The sequence below is a fragment of the Rhyacophila brunnea genome, unplaced genomic scaffold (genome assembly GCF_057557595.1).
Source record: "Rhyacophila brunnea isolate RB1 unplaced genomic scaffold, BYU_Rbru_1.0 scaffold_12, whole genome shotgun sequence".
In the NCBI taxonomy this organism is placed as follows: Eukaryota; Metazoa; Arthropoda; class Insecta; order Trichoptera; family Rhyacophilidae; genus Rhyacophila; species Rhyacophila brunnea.
The window spans coordinates 34,328,006-34,340,255 of NW_028232774.1; positions in this window are offsets into that span (position 1 = coordinate 34,328,006).

Here is a 12,250-nt window from a genome sequence, read left to right on the forward strand (position 1 = left end):
ATTGCTCCTGTTGTAAGTAAGTATAGGCTTGTTTCATTCAGCCTCTATAAGTTATTAAGAGCGGAATGCAGAAACATTTGTCATAACTAAAATTTCCTTAGCAGAAAACACTATGCAGAAACATTGTCCTTAGTTAAGATCATTTCTATTGAAAATAATACCATATTTAAAAATTCTCGTTAGGTAAATTATTTTATAATTGTTAAACGATGACAAAAATATGACAACTGCATTTTATAAATGCAATAACTATAAATACATATTAATATTAAATTATAATACTCTTATGTTTCCATTATAAGTCACTATACGTGATTCCACAGGCACCGCAAGATATTTTTTTAACATGGTAACACCACCGTTAAGTGTTATTCTTCACCTGGTATTTTGTATTTCTGCGGGTTGGCGTATAAAAGTAAAATAATATTCTACAAGTACATGCCAAAAGAATTAACACTATCAATATCCATATTGAGATACATTGTTAAATAAATTTGAGTGTATGGACTGTGTTATAGACATGCGAATTTATTTTGACAGCAGCTGTCAGTGGTAAATGGTAATACAGAAGGGGGCGTGTTCATAACAAAAGTAGTCTATGGTTAAGGATTCCTTAACTCTATACTCAGGATTGTCTATAGTTAAGTCATGCTTTTCGGCGACTTATCCTTAGGAACGAAATCTTAGATTGTGCATTCCGCTCTAAGATTATAATTCGCCGATGATAAGATAAGAGATAAAAATATTGATATCAGCTGGTGTTAACTAAATAGATAGCATTATCCAGGATTGGAAATATAATATTTTATTACAGTTCATCAGTATTATAGGTTATTAATTACAACACCAGCTGTTTTAAGAACCTACAGTTTCGTTGCGTGATTGTTTTAAAACTGTAATAATATTTTCAATAGGTAGCATATATAGGACATAATATAATATATAGCTCTGCTAAAACAATGAGCAAAGACAAAATTCAACCATTGACAGTGACAACAGTGGGAAACTGTTGCGTTGGAATGACTTCTATGCTGGTCAGGTACGTTACGCAAGAGTTTCATGATGATCAATTTGACCCGACAATGTAAGTACTGTCACCATATTTAATGTATTACTTTACCTTTAAACTATGAAAGTTGAATCGTGTTTACCTACATTCCCGGAGCTTGTGAACCTCTGTATTATGGCATGGTTTACGCATGGTTTAATTGAATTTTAAAAACAAAAACCAACACCATCTGCAATTTGTTCATTAAAGTCATATTTATTTTGTACATTCGTAATGTATCGTTTTTATCGCAAATTAATGGTTATTGTTGAAAATGTTCCGCAATCCACAACCCATGCGTTAAGAACTCCTGCCCTGTGTATACGTAACTTAAGCACTTACTTTTTGGTTTCAGAATGGACAAATATGAAAAGAGCCTACAGCATAATGGCCAATCTTACATTCTCACATTATGGGATACAAATGGATGTGATGAATTTGAGAGACTGAGATCACAACCCTACCCAAATGTAAGATTGCATTAAAAAAATAATTGACCCATGAGTTACAATCTAAAATTGGGTCGATTGACAAATATTTTAAACACTACCGATATTTTGTATAAGATTATAACATACGAATCATACGATGCATTACAAAAGTACAACAATTATTTTATAAACCTTGTTTTGACATGTGCCACAAGCCACGAATCATTATAATGAATGGAATCACGCGTGTACGATCTTTCTCGTGCACTCATAATATGATTAACGTTAGAATGCGAGTGAAACAAAAATAAGCCAATACGTCATTGAAGGACCAAGCAGGGTGAACTAGATTCTTTTTTGCAAAGCAGAACAAAATCAATGCTATTTTTATTATTTATTACAACGTTTTCATTAGCTCAAATTCTTGTTTGTCCGGTGTTTGTTTGTCCAATACAACTAACTTCCCGACTAGCTAGACATTTGAAACTTTTAATATAAATCAGAACACGATGCCAATGCATTCTTTTAATACTTTTAGCCATGTTTAAGCAGAATTGAATTCATTTTCAGTTAATTCTGTTTTGTATGGAAAGTTATTTCAAAAAAATCCGTAAAAAGTAAAAGACTATTATTGGTTGCTAAGGGGGTGGTTCTAGCAACTAAATTATTAATATATACATGCGTTACTATGGAAATCAAAATGAATCATATTCTATATTTGTTTGTTTTTTTATTTACTTCATATCAAGTATTAAGTTTGAACATATTGAGCATAATAATTCAACAGAAAATTTAAAAACGTTGTAAGTATATAAAAAGTTATTTTTATATTGTAAATATTTTTCAGTTTATTGCAATGTTATATCACTGTTACAAAAAGTATGACATTTGTTTTGATATTTATTATACCTAGAGCTAGCAAAATGTTTGGTTTTGTTATGAAGAGTTTAAAGCCTCAATTACATTGAGCTTCTTTACGAGCTGTATATTGGCGAATTTACAATCTGCCTGTAAAGTCGCCCAGTGTAATCATCGAATAAGCTAATAAGCAGGTTGTAAACACTCTACCGAGAAAAGTTGAAAACCGGTCAACTTTACACGCTACACGCCGGCGTGTGGGCCTACTGCGTCTACGCAGTAGAGCGCATTGCCAACCTCCCGGTAAAAAAACGAACTACGTTCTGTCAAAATAGTCGCTGGCTTGTGGCTTCACAGAGAATGGAAAGTTTTGTGTGTCATCATGACAATTGCAGTAGCTGAATCGCCCACTTTTAAATTAGCCAACAAATAACTCGTAAAGTAGCTCAATGTAATTGACGCTTAAGGGACCACGAGCGTGTCGAGGACGATTTGGCGCCGGACAACTGGACGCCACGCAATTCGAAAATAAATAGACGTAAGGTACTTATAGGTACTTTAAAAAAAATATTTAATATTGTTACTTATTTATATTTAAATTATTATATTATGATTTAATAGTTGGTGAGAATTTAAATATGCACGCGTAAATAATGATTTAATCGTGCATATGTTTATCTTCCAACATTGTTATATAAAGCCTTACGCATGGTAATTCGCAATCCGCAATGAAAAACATTATGTTAAGAATAAAATGAATTAAAACTACTAAGTAGTAGATAGAAACTGATTAAAATTCCTAGTCTACGTTCTGTATACGTGTCTACGACAGTGCGGCATTTATTCATTTTTAAACGCATTTACAAAGCCATTAGTAAAATAATATTACCATTATATAGTGACATATTAACGATAAAAAATTATATTTATTAATCTGTGTGATCCCAAATTTGACAAGAATTAGGCATTTTATTATACAAAAATTGGCACGATTTTTACATTTGAAGATAATTCTAAAGATACTGATTATAAGCTATGTTTTTAACCCTTGAAATGTAATAAACATCCTACGAATAATGTTTGATTTATAATAATTATTGACCTAAGAATAAGGTAGTATTTTCTGAAATACGCCATTTCTATTGGCATTTCCCAGTAGCTGAGCTACAACATACGGCCGTAGCCATAAATTGACAAACGATAAACGAAGTAGGGAGTAATATCATGATAACGCGCGTGTTTGAACATGTACCTAACCGAAAAAAAAAATTTTTTTTTTAAGACGGTACGTTTTTTACATTTTTATACTTTTGTACATTCAATATTCGTACACATTTCCAGGGACCAATTACGTAGATGATACGAAAGCCGAGAGCCGCCTGTACTCCATATTACTAGCTTTTGGCAGTAGGTACCTACCCCACGATATTTAAATCCTCTGTTCATCGCGAAATTTTGCTTATCGTGGCAGTCTCCAAAAAGTATCCCCCCGTGTTTAATTAAAAAAATAATATTTGTCTTTTATACTTTGTAACTCCACTTTGAATTTGATTGATTTCATTTTAGACGGACTGCTACATAATATGCTTCTGTGTGAATCGGAAAGATGAATCTTTTAAGAGAGTCATAGAGAAATGGTATCCAGAAATAAAGCAATATTCGCCGGACATCCCTATCATCCTAGTCGGTAAGGAAACTATAAACCTATTGCTTCGTCTGGGGTAATTTTAAGCATGCTACTGGCTGTGTCGTTCTGTGCGGGTTTATAGGTCATGCTTTACAATTTTACTTAAGGGCTATACGATATAACTGATCAATAAACATTTTTTTTAATTCAACGAATAATTCACAAGATTTAAGAATGTAGCATTCTTTGTTGAATACACGTATAAATAATGCGACTCCCAAAAGGCGCATGTTCGCATCATCATGAGTGTCAAATTTTTTCTAGTGATTATTTATTTCTCAGAAGTGTTATCAAATTATGTAGATATCTTCTTCTTCCACCCTGTCACGTCCCAACATTGGGGTATAGAGCAAGCACAAGTTGGCGCCACTTCCCTCGGTCCATCGTCAACTCCTGCGCCTCCCGCCATGTCAGACCTGCAGCACGTAGGTCACTTTTGTAGCACCGCTGCATGGTGAGGGAGGGCCGGCCACGGCGACGGAACCCTTGAGGCTGTGTCACAAGGGTACGAAGTGCCGCACTCTTTGGCGGAATCCGGAATACGTGTCCCAGCCACGTAAATCGTCTCTTCGTGATAACTTCAATCACCGAAGGCTGTTGTGTCTGCTCACGAACTCGGGTGTTTGCAACGCGGTCGTACCAATGTATCCCTAAGATTCGGCGGAGATATCGATTCTCAAAGCTCAAAAGCCGAGACTCTTGAAGCTTAGTAAGATGCCATGTCTCACAGCCATACAGTATACATATGTAGATACAGTTTATGAAATTCGATTTCGATGAGATGATTTTTCGATGAGAGGATTCAATCCTGGGACCAATGACATTATAAGCTGACGCATTAGCCGATCAGCCATCGTGGGCGTCTTGTAAAATTTACTACCTACTAAATTAAATCAGCCTGTTGGTCCATTTTTAACTCATTTTAAATGTGTTTCAATGGTTTAACATGCAAACTCAATTGAAACACACTTAAGGCTATTAGTTTCAAAGCAGGTAACCTACATTTTTTTTATTTTCTCGATTTATAAGTACTTTTCCATTGTAAAATATAAAAATAAAATCCAGCTTCATTTGTTAGTTAGAATTAAATCGGAGATTGATTGCAAAGTCTTAATACAAATCAGCACCCATTTTTTTGTATGACAAATTTTAAACGTGATTTTTTATTAATTTTAATGAGTTTTATTTTGCTGTTTGCTTCTTCTATTGTTCACTTAATATGTTTGCAAAAATAAAACATTCTATTTGAAGTCCTAAGTAGTGGGTTACATGCAAATTGTACGTAAAACATTTCACCGTGGCACAGTTCGCTGTGAGCTTTCTTATCGAAAAGACATGACCGTATACTATATGGTCTCCAATTTTAATAGATTCAATATGAACATTAATTCAAATTTAATAGCTGATTTTGGCAAAATTCCTGAATTCAAGAATGAAAACCTAACCTAACCTAACAAATAATCCAGTATATCGGCTATTTTCAAATTTTGTTTGCTGCTGGCTTCCTGTAAAGTGTAAACCGACAAGAACCGTGTTTTATTCAGACATGAATTTTATGCCAGTACCTTCTATACCTACGACCTAAAGAGGTTAGACGGTCTTTAGTATCCATATATATTTCCAATACAACATTTCATGTGAAGTGTGATACGGCGAACTGCATACGTACACGTTTCCAGACACGAAGTAGTGTGCTTGATGATTTTCTACAATTATCTCAAAATGGCGGAGTATGGAGGCTACTGACATTGAAACTAACACTTGAGTGCATGGCGTAGTCTTGGGTAACTGCTACTAAGACACTCCCAGTGTTTTGATGGGGCACCGCCATCTTTAGATTAATAAAGCCTGATTATAACTTTTTGCATAACCAACGAATGGTCCACTTCCATACTATTTATTAATAATGACAGGCAACGACAGGTCATCCACAGAGAACGGGAGGGGCGGAAAGGTAGGACCAGTCGTGAAATGTATCGGCTTTCCTCTTCAGTCGGCAATGGATGGGGTCATTAACATTAGCATCAATGTCATGACATTTTAGATTAGAATTAGAAAGTGACAGAGTGTATCATTAAAGGCTGTACTTTGCCTAGCGGGTCTATTCTATACAAAAGGCTGCTTTCGTCCGCAAAAACCGCTAACTAGGGTATGTTTGTATCAAATTATTAACACGTATTGTAACAATTATAATTAGCCGGTATTAATTGTTGCAATAAATGATATATTTTAACGGCATGCCCCCTGCCTGTGCTCAAATTTAGAGCATGAGCGATAGAGAGAGAGCGAAAGAGAGACAGTTTCGACTGATTAACTGATTACAATACAATTACAATTATAATATTTCAATATAAAATGTATGTAACAAATACTAACACATTATCACGTTAGCACGTTAGCGGTCGATAGTCGCCTTTTGTATAGAATAGACCCGACTTAAAGCCGTACATATAATATATTATCTTATAATTAAACCCTCAGCGTTTTAATATGTGTCAGTGAGTCAGTCAGATAGGGGTTCCCCGAGATTCCGGAAAATATCTCAAGAGTTCCTCCAAGTTAAAATATCATAAAATAATCATATTATTTCTACTAGACTTATGTATTTTTATTTTAGCAACTAAAACTGATTTAAGAAATGATCACCCTGAGAAGGATTTTGTGACTATTGCTGAGGGCGAAAAGCTAGGAAAGGAAATATCGTGAGTATTTTATATATTTCATCTTTTTCACTACATAGTCGGAGGGGAATGGGACAACTGGACGTCAGGACAATTGGACGCCGCACTGTCGTAGAGACGTATACAGAACGTAGACGAGGAATTTTAATCAGTTTCTATCTACTACTTAGTAGTTTTAATTCATTTTACTCTTCACATAATGTTTATTGCGGATTGAGAATTACCATGCCTTAGGCTTTATATAAAAATAAAAAAACTCTTTTTTCGTAGGAACTTAAACATATGCACGATTAAGTCATTATTTACGTGTGCACATTTAAATTCTCACCAACTATTAAATCATAATATAATAATTTAAATATAAATAATAATATTAAATATTTTTTTTTAAAGTACCTAACGGCTATTTATTTTCGAATGGCGTGGCGTCCAGTTGTCCCGGCGCCAAATCGTCCTAGACCCTAGTCGGAGGATATTAGGACCATCCCAAAATGCCTCTAGAGTCTAGACCAGTGGTCGGCAACCTACTAGCCACGGGTAATTGAATTACCCACTACAACATTTTGAGTTACCCGCCAATAAAATATGATAATATTTTGGAAAGGTGTTTATTTGAAATTATCTGTAAGTAGGTATTTGAAATGATATCAAAAATAAAATATTTAACTATTTTATATCAATAAAAATACAAAAAGGCATTGAAGATGTACATATGAATAGGTATAATTGTGAAATCAGAGCTATAAAAACGGAATTTGAAGCGAGTTTTGAAGATTTAAAGACGTATGGTCCAATGTTTAGCTTTATTATAAAACCGGATGAGATGGATTTAAACGAGCTTGAGCTTAAGAGCATACTTCAGTGAAACACAAAATAATTTTCAACACTAGGTGCGATGAAATTTCGGACTCGTTGCCAATCGGAGAGCGATAGTCGAGCTGTGATCAATTTGTTTTGTGATGGCGTTGGAGTAATATATTCTTAAATCGTGTGAAGATGACTAAAAAACGTTACCAATTTACTTGAAAAAGAAAACATATCAATGAATATATTATTAATATTCCTAATTTAATAATTAACATAACATTAAATAGACGCATCTTGAATTTTTATGGCAAATTATGTTTTGTTCTGTCCGCGTCGTTTGCACAATCTGCGCGTCGCGTAGTCATGATATTTTTAGACCATGCCTCAGCTGAAGTTATAGCCTTAAATATTTTAAATACTTATCTTGGAATAGATAATCTGGAATTAGAATACAATGAATTCAAATGTTTAGTTCTTTGGACAAAAAATTTAAAGATCTTCGACAGCATCTTGAAAACATAGAACACGATCACATGAATAAATTATCATCATGCTGGGCTGAAAATTTTTCATGCTTAAAAATGCATATTTGCTCTATTATCAGCATTTCGTTCAAAATAGCCGATATACTGGATTATTTGTTAGGTTGGGTTAGTTTAGATTAGGTTAAGTTTTCCTTCTTGAATTCATGAATTTTGCCAAAATCGGCTTGACAATTAGTGCGGTTCGGATGTAGGTAGACCAAGATATAATGGTATTCCTTAAATGGTTTCTAATTCAATTTGGAAAAAAGACATTTGACACAGAATGCTCAGCATCATGGCACCCACAAGGGGAGGGGCTGACAGGGCTGTAACCTTGAAGGCCGGGCTCAGGAAGAGCCTTGGGTGGCGAGTCGACCAGATACGTGAGATAAATACATCACAAATTTGCTCTAATAGTAAAAAAAAGTCGCCTACGGCGCTATTGTACTAATGATACAAATATGTAAAGATATATGGTTTTACGGTGCAATTTTTAACTTGGTAGGTATGTGGCGATATTTTTTATACACCATTTGGAAAACGCCACTACAGTTCGTCACACTGCCTTTACTCTTATGCCAGCGCTCCATTGGTGAGCCAAAAGTCCGAGGATAATAAATCGTCTGATTTGTCTATGCTCTGCTACTGATCAACAAACGAATAAAAAAGTCGAGCTGTCAAAAGTCAAAAGTCAAAATTTTCGATTATCATAATGTCTTCTGATAATCCTATAACTTTGTGTTATTTATGTAGACTTGCATAAATAATACAGCAGTGAAAATAACACAAGTTTTACGTTTTCTTTAAATTAACAAATTAATCAATGAAAATGTTTAAAATAATTGCAGATTTTTTTTCGTTCCGAACGATTGCGTATTAATGTCAAATCGAATCTGCATAGTGATCGACGGACGAACTCTGGTAACTCGGAGAGTATCGATAGGTAGGGGAGGCCGCCAAACATCCTAGTCTGGGGGCCCGTTTCAGGATGTGGGGGACATGGTGAAATGCCATCAGTTAAATGTCATAACAACCAAAAGTAAGACGTTGGATTTTTTAAACAACAAAAGAAATTGAGAGCATTCGTGCAATAAAAATTCTTCAAATTTTTGTATCGTGTGTTCGGAGCCTTACATTTTCTTAACTAAAATATAATAATGTGACAATATTTGTTATGTGAGAAATGGGTCTATGAAGAATGCTCAAAATTTAGTTGGTTTAATAAAATGCTGGTAATTGTTTAGTCTATTTAGGTTAACCTAAAATCTGATATCACAATATGTTGGCCACTAAATTTAATACCATCTAACATCAGGGTTGGCGAACCTTTTTATGTACGAGTGTTAAAATTTCCCAAATATTGCTTTTGACTGTCTGACGTGCCGAGCAGTTTTTCATGGGGGAAAAGTGGCTTTTAAGAATTCTATCTTGAAACTGTCTGCCAGAATCACTACTACTTCTAGCTCCACCAACTTTTGTTTCTTATTTTTGTGAGAATGTGAAATTGTTTGTTATTGTACCTATTACTAAGTTTGGTTCTTTACACACAAATCGACATAAAAATTGCTCCGATCAGATGAGGTATTCTCTCGTTACAGTAGTCGCAAGCATTGTAAATTTATCAAAATCAGAGGTTCGCAGCGCGGCTTGCCCGCCGCCTGATGAGGTTAATGTGAAAATATTATCTCATGTGACGCGTAAAGCCTTAGGACCGACCTATACAATTATATATTGTTTACATTAAAAGTACCTACTGCTAATTTTTGAAGACAATTTAATTTGCCTGCTATTTTTTATACAATATAATCTGTCATTTTTATTATGGGTATTTTTTTTCTTTTCAAAATAAAACATTCGCGTGCCATAAGGTTCACCACCACTGATCCACATGTTGTATACAACGGAGTTACGGGACGCTGGCATAACATGGGAAGACGTGAGAAGACTGGTGAGTGACAGGGATTCTTGGAGGTGTCGTGTGGTGACTAAAAAGAATTTTATAAAAAAATCTTTGCTCGTCACTCCCTTCTTGATCATAAATAGTGTACTCCTGATCAAATATCATTTGGGAACTGCCGTTCTAGGCTTATTGGAAGATGTTTCAATTCTTATAATGATTTTTATTTTCAGGGCATCCGCATACCTCGAATGTTCAGCAAAAGATAATACTGGCATAAATGAAGTCATTCTAGCTGCTGTATCTGCTTCAATCCGAAGAAAGCAAAAAATGCATTCCTGTTTTTTACTCTAAACAAACAGACAAACGACCTCAGAGTCAGAAACCGAGAAAGGTTGGAGCCATTACATATATGGACAAATATGAAGTTTACATTACATTCAATATTAATTACCTGTTACATTACATTTATCAACAAATACACGGTTGAAAATGTTTCTCTGCGGCGGACGAAACCGGTCCAGATTTATTTATTAAAAGTGGAATAAATAGATACCTAAGTACTAAAAAAATGCGTTTTATTAAATTAATCAATACCTAATACAATGCAGTTCCACCATGAATTGACAACACAAACACGCTCTAGAAACATAATCCACCCCGCACCACACTCTCAGTCTTAATGGAGCGTATCACGAGGCACTACGTTTGATGTGAAGCATCTATACAGTTATTTATGCCTGGTAATGTCCCAAGAGTAGTTTACTGATTTTACTCTCATGCAAAGTGCCGGGGAGGGAAAAGGCACAAGGAATTTGACAAAAAAGAAAGGAATTTAATAAATATAACAAAAAACGAAGCTAATCATATGGACAGTAAAAATTATGTGATGAGATCTTTACGCCCGCAGTAGGACGCCGAAAATTTAAAAAACTATTTTAACAGCACCTTTCTTGCTGCAGTTAAAATATAGCACTTATTGCAACAATTACAAACACCTTATTGTAATTGTTACAATAAGTGCTAATACTTTGATACAAACCTACCCTAAGTTTGATAATATTTATCACTTTAGCGGTCGGTAAGTATAGAATAGACCCACTGGTGGGTCTAGGACGATTTAGCGCTGGGACAACTGGACGCCACGCAATTCGTAATTATTAGTTAGTTAATTAATAGTTGGTGAGAATTTAAATATGCACACGTAAATAATGATTTAATCGTCCACATGTTTAAGTTTCAACGAAAAAAAAGGTTTTTTATTTTTATATAAAGCCTTAGGCATGATAATTTTCAATCAGCAATAAAAAAAACATTATATTAAGAGTAAAATGAATTAAAACTACTAAGTAGTAGATAGAAACTGATTAAAATTCATCGTTTACGTTCTGTTTACTGTTTACGTCCTGGCGTCCAATTATCCCATTCCCACCCCTGGTATATTATGCACAATTGAAACTAATCGTTATGATTTTAATTGCCAGTAGGTATCTACAATAGTCTTATACTATAATAATTACCTCTTATTACAATACATCTTGCGTATTTCCGACTGAAAGTTACTAACTTCCGGCGTGCTTCTGCGGAAGTGACGTCCAAAAGGACATCGGAGTGTAAGGACGACATGACGCTTTCGACTTGACGAGTTGTGACATTTCGCTACACAGGGGTTCCGGTTCGGAGTTGAAGGGTTTCGTGAACACCAAAACAATACCGGATTAGCCCTATCGGCGAGAGAAAACATGTGTAGACAAGGAAAACATTATTATCTTTACACGAAATAATAGGTAGGTAAGTTGGATGTTCTTTCCAGCATTTTAAACGAAACTGATTCACCATATTTTTAATATTGCCTCTACGTACTCACCACTTCCATGGGCAGGGGCGGCTCTACCTTAAGGGTTCATAGGGACCATCCCCACATCGTTTTCATGTCAAAAATACAGGTCCGATATTTTTATCGTTGTCATAATATACCTACTTAATTACATGATTAAATGAACCATTTAATTTACTATATCAATCTAAACCCGTCGCAATGTTTTATGGTGATGCCTATGTACAAATTAAGAAAGCTATGGCGTCCATTTTTCGATGACCGGGGTTCACTCACCGTCGCCGCTGTACACATCTCATTCTACAAAGGATGTGAATACATTAACGTTAGTATACGCATACTGGGGAGCGAATCAAATAACCCCTAGGTGAGCAAAAACGCTCGCTGTCGTTGTTAAAACCTGATAATGGTAAGTCTATAATAATAATAATTATTAATTAAGTTACTATTTTTAAGCACCCTTTTTGGAATTGATTAAGT